The 8,872-nt window shown below is 40.9% G+C and overlaps 1 long non-coding RNA gene across 1 annotated transcript; it reads right to left on the bottom strand.

The window, feature by feature from the left end:
* Window positions 1–373: 373 nt before the first annotated feature.
* LOC140706067 (uncharacterized) lies at window positions 374–8,590 on the bottom strand. The gene is made up of 2 exons (XR_013543202.1): window positions 7,946–8,590; window positions 374–7,377 (listed from the first exon to the last, which is right to left on the bottom strand). It is a non-coding gene; the product is annotated as an uncharacterized LOC140706067 (long non-coding RNA).
* Window positions 8,591–8,872: the final 282 nt, after the last annotated feature.

The raw sequence follows: 8,872 nt of genomic DNA, 5'->3' as shown, positions 1-8,872 counted from the left end.
CCCTAAACTGAAAGGCTTAAAGGTAGGCCTAGCTCTGCCCAGGCTTTCTGTTACTGCTCTGGTGCTAGCTGGGAGCCTTCTTTCTGAAAAGGAAGCTAGATGGAACTAGTCTTAGCTAGGCCTCAAAAGCCTTCAAGTTTAGTAATTTCTCCCAGGTGAGCCACATGGGTCTGCCCAGAATAGAAAATAGGGGCAGCCCTGCTCATATTTTATTTTGGCCCCACCCACTACTGGCTTTAGCCCATCCCACTGCCAACACGGGACCCCTCAAAGATCATGTTCCCCAGCCTGATCGAGAGTAACATGGATTCTCACCATGGCCGGGGGGGGGGAGGGGGATTGAAGACAGGAGATTTCAGTAACAAAACTAAGCTTTTTAAAATACCAAACATTCACATAGCAAACCGTCCTGGAAATAGGTAAGATTCTGTGAGATTTACTGAAGGCTGTCATAAAGCCACAGGAACATTCCAGAGAGCTCCCCAATGGTTCTGAAAAAATAACAAGGAGATCTTTCTGGAAGCATTTAATAGACGGGACTCACAGGGACGGTGGCCTCTGACCGTAGTCTTCAACATGACAGGCATCCTACCAGCAACAGATGTGATAAGAACCACAATTGGGAAGCTCTGGAAAGATGGGAGAACAGGAAAGCTTAGCTTGAGCATTAGTACATAAGAAAGAAAATACTAAAACCCACAGTTGTCCGTATCTCTGTTATGACTGACCAAATTGCCATTTAAAAAGCATTCAAAGTTTTGAAATCTTGTCAGCAGAGAAAAGTCTTCCTCTTTTCTTTTGATTATACAAGCAAGCATTTTGTCCCCATATTGCAGATGCCAACAATGAATTCCAACAACTCAGGAAAGAGATATTCCTACAAATAAATTAATTCCTATAAAATACCCTTATGCTATTAACTTGCATAAGTCAACAATGAATGAGCTATTTGCTTTGATGTAAGGTTCAAACAATGCAATTAACGTGGCAGTTGGGAATACAAAGAATTGTCCAGTTACAGACACATGAATTTGTGGCTAACCTATTGCAACCACTTGGCCAGCTCAGTTGGGTCAATTTACCTCCATTCAAGCCTGGAGACCTGGAGTTGGTACTAATACCAATACTAACAATATGCTATCAACTCAATTCTGATTTATGGTGGCTCCACCTGATGGCACATAACAACAACAAAGCTGTCCAAGCGATATAGTTATCTGGCTGCAGAACAAGAGGTTGGGAGTTTGATTTCCCACTGTGCCTCTTGCAAATTGAGCCATCCTGCATGGCCTTGGGCAAGCTGCACAGTCTTAGGGTGCCTCCAGAAGACGGGAGTGGTAAACCACTTCTGAATATTCTCTATCTGGAAAACCCCCAAAAGGTCAGAACTGATTACATGGTACATAGTTGTTATTTTATTAATAGACATTTTAAGGTATGTGATATGTTCAAACAGTGCTTCACTGTTGCCTCCGCCGAAAAGCAAAAAGTGAGCTGCTTATATACTGCCCCATAGCCCTTCAAGCACTCTCTGGGCAGTTTACAAGTTAATTATGCAGGCTACGCATTGTCCCCCTCGGAAGGATAGAAGGCTGAGTCAACCTTGAGCCGGCTACCTGGGATTGAATCTTGGGTCATGAGCACAGTTTTGGCTGCAGTACAGCAGTTTAACCACTGTGCCACAAGGCTCTTCTGTAGAGAAGAGAGCTTCTGTAGCCAGGCAAGGATTAGAAGCCAGATCTCTTGAGTCCTCATCTGACATTCCATCTGTTACACCACACTAGTTCTCTCAAACACCATGTATCTGGTATAAAAATGAAGTAGTCATGTTTCCTTGCACAACCTAAATTCAACACAGCACTAACAAAGTGAAAAGCCACACTGCTACAGTTGCACTAGATTACACTATTGAGCAACCCCTAATTCACCTGTTTGCACAATAAAAACTATATGAAATTGCACTGACTCCAAAAATGCTCAATCACTAGTATAACTGTGCACACTAATAAAATGACATGACTGGAAACACGCCTATGTACTGTGCTTCCCTGAAAATAAGACAGGGTCATATTAATTTTTGCTCCAAAAACCGCATTAGGGCTTATTTTTAGGGATGTTTTATTACTTTCATGTACAACCATCTACATTTATTCAAATACAGTCATGTCATCTACTTCTGGTTCCTGCACAATGGTGGAGGGCGGGGTTTCACTTAACTGGGGCTTATTTTGGGGATAGGGTTTATATTACGAGCATCCTGAAAAATCCCGCCTACGGAAATAAGGGATTATTTTCAGGTTAGGTCTTATTTTCGGGGAAATAGGGTAGTTGAACATTGTCCTTTCTGTTTTCCGATGAGAAATAAAGTTGATGGTTGACAAGTTTATGTAGGAAGACATCATGAATTTGGTACTGGGCAGAGACTTGAGGGACTAGGAAACCAGTGGAGTCAACAGAGGCAGATGCGGCTCAAGCACTGCTAAAGAGACATGTGAGCCTCCAAACCTAGCTCAAGCACCAGGATAGCGTACTGTCCTCCAAAAGCTACATAATTCCTGGTGACTGACTGTAGGATCATACCCTGGCATGAACTCTTTCATAAGTGGAGGACGCTAACTCCAGATCCAAGACTGTCGACTTTGTGAAAAGGAAGGGAGCCTAGAAAGGATTGTCTGACCCAAGGAAAATAAGCTCCTCAACTGAGATGCAGATTTTTTTAGAGGAAAATGTTTACTTGGAGTTCTTGCACTCACTGGGTTCCAGCTACTGGCCTCAACACACAACTAGACTTCAGATAACTTATTCAATTAATATGCATGGTTGTGGCATAGGTAACATGTCAACATGTGAAAATGGCCTCAAATCACAACCTCCTACTTAGCTCCCAGTGAAATTCAGAGTAGCCAGGCCACCAAAACTCCCCTTTGTCTGAAGTTGTGTTCAATGTAGAAGCGTTTTTACCTTGCAAAAACTCTTAGTGTGAGAAAACTCAACCAAGCGAGCCCTAGACTATTTCATACCATTAAATGACTCTAACGTTGTAGCTTCACAATTATCATCTCCTGCATGTTCTGCAGAAATTTCCTAGAAATCGTTTGCAACAAGCGGCCTGCGCTTCCCATACTGTTTTGCAGTGATTCATCGCAAAGGCCCTGGAATTCATGACTCAACCAATGAATGCTTACTGTTTCAAGTCCATCCTTAACCCTCCCCTTCACCTGTACATCTTTTGTAGAGGGTTGGAATGCCACCCCAGTAAACGATGGCCTTGGTCCTTGCTTATCTAAGAACGGCTGCATGAAGTGTAACAAGAACAACAAAAGCCTAAAATCTCTGCAGCTTCTTCCAGCCCACACAGTGTGATCCCTGGGAAAGCTGGTTGGGCCCCCGCATCAGAACAGCAAGTTATGAGAAAGTTGAGAACTAATTGCTGCAAATACAACACCTCCTACAATTTAAATGAACGTTTTGTTTTTCTTCCCATTTGCTATCGACAGGTTCTCTGATGATAGGAAAGCAGAAACAACACCATTGTTATCTTTGGGTCTCAAATTACTTCTCGCTGGTGCAATGTTTTGCCAGAAAAATATTTGGTGGGTCTGTGTTGCTTTTCTTTTTCTTTCTTATGTAAGAAGCAAAAAAGAATAGGATCCACGTTGTCAGCAAAAAGCAAATTTAGCTGGCGCAAGGCTGCCTGTTCAACCCAGACTTGTAAAAGTTACTTTTAAAAGACTACAGTTCTCAGAATACCTCAGGCAGGACATCCGGGAGTTGTAAACCAAAACAACAACCTTTACAAATTCTGGTTTAAGCCTAGAATAGTCCGTTCCCCTAAAAGCTTGGAGATATGTGCAATTATAGTAAAGAATTAAAATGTGGAAAATATAAAAATAATAATTGTGTGCCATCAAGACAGTTCTGCTTATGGCAACCCCCTTCAGAGTTTTCCAGGTAGAGAGTACTCAGAAGTCGTTTATCATTTACCTTCTGAGGGCACCCTGGGACTGTGCAGCTTGCCCGAGGCGATACAGGCTGACCCTACTCACAGGAGGTACAGTGAGTAATTGAGATCCTGGCCATACCTAATCCACTGAGCTAGCTAGCCAGCTCTAAAATTTTGTAAAAGGTATATCAAATTTCTTCTTTAATTCGCCATCAGACAATACAGAATACACCACAAACAGGCAGAGGAATTATTAGCAAACTTTTAAAGCAATGAAAACATAGCACTAGAGATATATCACAGGTTTTCCAGAATGCTAGATACAATAGGACGAAGGTGCTGTTGTGTGTTGTGTGAATTATTGTTTGCTTAGCAATGCTAGTCAGGATGTTGCCTGAGAAATTTAATATTTGTGAATGTTGCTGTAAACTGCCCTGATCTGCTCCATAACTCCAGGATTAATAGGCAAAATGGAAAATCATTATCTCCAGGGCTTCCCCCCTACACACAATTTTACTTCAAAATGAAAATTAAAAATATGTATTTTAGGATAAAATACTTGAGAAATGCATATTGATAACAATTTTTAAATGCAGATTTTCTGATAAAATTAATATTGTAATTTAAGTCTGTGACTTAGGTGTGGAATTATATTAATACATTCCTGTAGGTTTTTTGCAAATTAATACGGAAATAGATGAAAGAAGACTTATGGATGAACACATGGGAAATTGACTTGGACCACAAATAGATTAGCTCATCCATGTCACCTTCCATATTTGAGATAAAATCTTCACAGAAATACATACATTTAAATGAAATAGGTATATAGTGCAATCAAAGGTTAGAAAAGTTATTTTCTTAGACAAAAACTCCCACAACCCACCAATCCAAGAGAGTTATTTTTCTTATACAGTATATGCAAAGTGCTGGTCTAAATATTCTCCATATTGGGGACATGGTCAGATCAAGGACTGGGAATTCCTGGGATGGGAGTAGAAATGGGCACGAACCTCAGTTTGGAGGTTCATGCTGGTTTTGTCCATGTGGCACCACAGAGTGCAGGACACGCAACAATGGACTCAAGTTAAAGGAACCCAGATTTCCATTGAATATCAGGAAAAACTTCCTAACTGTTAGAGCAGTACGACAGTGGAACCAGTTACCTCAGAAATTGGTGAGTGCTCCAACACTGGAGGCATTCAAGAAAAACTTAGATAATCATCTGGTAGATAAGCTTTGATTGTATTTCTGCATTGAGCAGAGGGTTGGACTTGATGGCCTTGTAGGCCTCTTCCAACTTCACTTTTCTATGATTCTATGATTAAAGGGGAATCTTGTTTTGTTTAACTTCTGCTAAAAGTAAGTAGGGATGTGCTTTGTCTTTAAAAATTATTCAGATTCTGAAGTGAAGTTGGGGTATTTATCCATTTCCAAAAGTGAAGTGAGGGAACCCAGAGAGGCATTCAAATTGAAGCAGACCTATCTGAAGCACTGAAAATTATTTTGGCATTTCAAGGTTTAATAGAGCTCAGGTTTAAAAAAACAAAAAATGGGAAGCTTGGAAAATAAAAGAACCAGGAAGCCCAAAGTAGAAGGAGGGAATTCTTCTCTTTATGTGATCAGTGGCTTTTTTGTGAGGGCATCATGTCCAAAACAGAGAGAGATTTGCATCACTTTCATTTTGAGGATGTAGGAAGAATTGCACAATTTTTCCTCTTATTTTTCTTTTCAGATTACAGGATCTCAGTCCAATCAGTTGAGTTCCTCTGTGTGTGGAATTTGTACTGTCATGCAGGCTTTGAGAGGGGTAGGTCACAGTACCATTCACAGCTGTCTAAATTCCACAGCTTTTATGGCCAGGGTTGGGGAAGAAAGGAAAGAGGTTTACCTGCACATGGGAGGTCAAGCAGTAGTTGATGGAGCTGAATTTAACCACTGCCCAATATCAGAGCTGCATATTAATGTGGGTTTTTTTTTGCCATTCAGACAAATACATAAAATATTTCTGAATACTTGGATACATATTGAAGTGGGTGGGCAACAGCTTGATACAAGGTGTCTTGTGATTTGTAGGACAAATAATTCAGGCTAAATTGAAGCAGATGATATTTGTGCACCCCTAGAAGTAAGGCTAGGTTCAAATAGCTCCTGTGAAGTTCAAACTAAAACCTGACATGGATTTAGCATTTCACAAAATTGATAGCACCAGCTTCCCACAAGACAGATGATAGTTTTAGGAAACCTGAAAGCTGCATGATAAAAGGAGTGGCATCACATAAATATGCTTTTCATTTGTTCCTGAAGCAATCTCTGAGCAAACAGTTATGGTATATTTCAGAAAAGCTACCACACCTGTTCACTGGAGGCAGCAATTGGATATGTATCATTTTGCTTAACACATACCTATTCCATTAGCTGATGGGTTTACGGCCTCCCTGTTTTATTCTATGGCTGATGCAGAAGCGATTTATCATGCCTTGGAAATGGTGTGAAATTCAAGATTTATCTTGGGTTAATCTTTGCCACATGTATTATGAATTTAGACAGAAAAGGACAGTGCAAGTTGCTGATTGACAGGGTGACTTCTTGATGGGAAAATGCACCAAAATAACCATCATAGAATGATCATAGAAATACTACATCCTTTCCACTCCAATGCTCATGAAACTTTACTAGCCACAATCTAGCAAAAAGCCACGATTCAGGCTGTTTGATCTCACAAGGGGCTTAAGCAAGGGTAGCTGTGCATAAACCTGTAGCTATATCATTCAACAAAATAACTACATCTAAAGTCACTTTACCTCAGTGCAGAATGTTGGCTCACCTTTGCAAAATATTACCTACCCTGAGGGTTAGTTGTTCTCCAAGAATTCCAAAATAATCTTCCCCAAATTTGTTGCCAGGAGACTTCCACCAAGGTCTACCCGGATCACCCGCACGAGTCAGGAGGTGAGGCTGAGGAGCCTGACGCCGAGAGAGGCCCGGAAGGAGAAGACACGAAACCGGGCCTTCTCGGCGGTGGCTCCTCGCCTTTGGAACAATCTCCCTCCAGGAATTCATGCGGCCCCTACACTGGGCATCTTCAAAACCCAATTAAAAACATGGTTATTTATTCAGGCCTTCCCTCCAGCCAATTCTTGATTTTCTTCTTCTTCTTTTCATATTTTTTAGTTTATTCTAGTTGTTTTGTATTAGCCATGTATCTGTTGCATTTTATTGTTTAATTTTATATTGAAAGCCACCTAGAGTGGTCCATTGGTCCAGATAGGCGGGGTATAAATCAAATAAATAAATAGAAGACTTACTTTATGGGGCACTACAGCTGAGTAAGGTAGCCGATGTTTCCTTGCCAGGTGTCCCAAGTTTTGATGCCCATCATCTCTGGTCTAAAATATCTGGTGGCAGCAAAAGTCTTTCTTCTAACAGAGAACCTGGAGACCAAGTAGCAGTCAGAGTAGACACAACTGAGCTAGATTGAAAAATCTTAGAACTGCAGAGCTATGTACAGTTTCTCAGACTTCAAACTACCTCTGTGTTTCCTTTTTTTTCCTGTGTTGCCCTTTTTTTTCCTGTGTTACCCTTGGACCAGGCAAAGCCTTGCTTCATTATATACAAGAAATGAGAAATGTTCCTTAAAGGTCGTGCTGAGAAAACCTGGCATAAGGAGTGATGGTACTCTTCCTTTCCTACTGGAATCCCCTCATATCTCTGATTCCCTGGCAGACTTTACTTCTTCAGATTGAATAGTACAGCCATGAGGGCTAGAAAACTGATCCACATAAAAATGGAAACCAAGATTCTTCAGAGCATAACATGCACCCCATTATTGCACTTTGAAAACCAGAGACGGAAGCCCTGCTACAGACTTATAAAGTCTCCATCCACATTGTGTTTTGAAATAATTACTTGCAGCTTATAGTATGATATGGATTTGGTCCCCACTTAGTATGTTTCTCTGTGCCTCAAACACCAGCAGTCAAGAAAAGAAACTGGAATTACCTCTGCTGGCCTCTGATGGCTTTTGATTTTGAAGTAACTGCATGGAGGGCAGAAACTGTGAAATTAAAGCAATCTTTTCCATCCTTGTGGGAGCAATTTCCTCTTCAAAACAATACATGAAATTTCTGTTGGCCTACAGAGCCCATGTTGTAAGTTGGAGCCTAGAAGGAGAAAAATGAAGATGCTATAAAACAAAAATAAAACCCTGAGTTTTTTATTCTGTCATGAAGTTCCTCTTCTGTATTGAATTACGGCTACAATACTTGAAAGAAAGATACGATTAAAATGTAGAGATAGTAATACTTTAAATTATGAGGGTTACCATTGTTCTGTCCCACCCCTTGACCAACACAGCTCCTGCATTTTTTAATTTTAACAGTTGCATGGCAGATAGGAATTCAGTAATGATTTTTTTCAGCTGCATGTATAATCTCGAAGAGTTTCACCCGTTGAATTTCCACATGCCGTGCTGCACGGAAAAACTTCTCTCAGGGAGAAAAGTGAAGTTCCAATTGGGCAATACTTCCAAGTTTTTCAGCGATGTACTATACCAACAACTAAGTTATGTGCTGTCCAGTCGGGGCCAATTTATAATGACCCTAATAGGGCTTTCCAGGTAGGGGGAATATTTAAGGCGTGGTTTCATCACTTTCATTCCCCCAGTGAGTTTTTGTGGAGATTCAGACTCTGGTTTCTAGAGTCCTAGTCCAACACACTATCCACTACACCACTGGTTCTTAACCTTGGGTTACTCACGAGTTTTGGACTGCAACTCCCAGAAGCCTTCACCACCAACTGTGCTGGCTGGGGTTTCTGGGAGTTGCAGTTCAAAAACATCCGAGTAACAAAGGTTAAGAACCACTGCACTACACCACACTGGGTACCACAGAGATGACTAGAGGATAACATACAGTATTGTTTTCCATA

Source organism: Pogona vitticeps, chromosome 3 (genome assembly GCF_051106095.1).
Source record: "Pogona vitticeps strain Pit_001003342236 chromosome 3, PviZW2.1, whole genome shotgun sequence".
NCBI classification, from domain to species: domain Eukaryota; kingdom Metazoa; phylum Chordata; class Lepidosauria; order Squamata; family Agamidae; genus Pogona; species Pogona vitticeps.
This window is presented reverse-complemented; position numbering and strand designations above follow the sequence as displayed.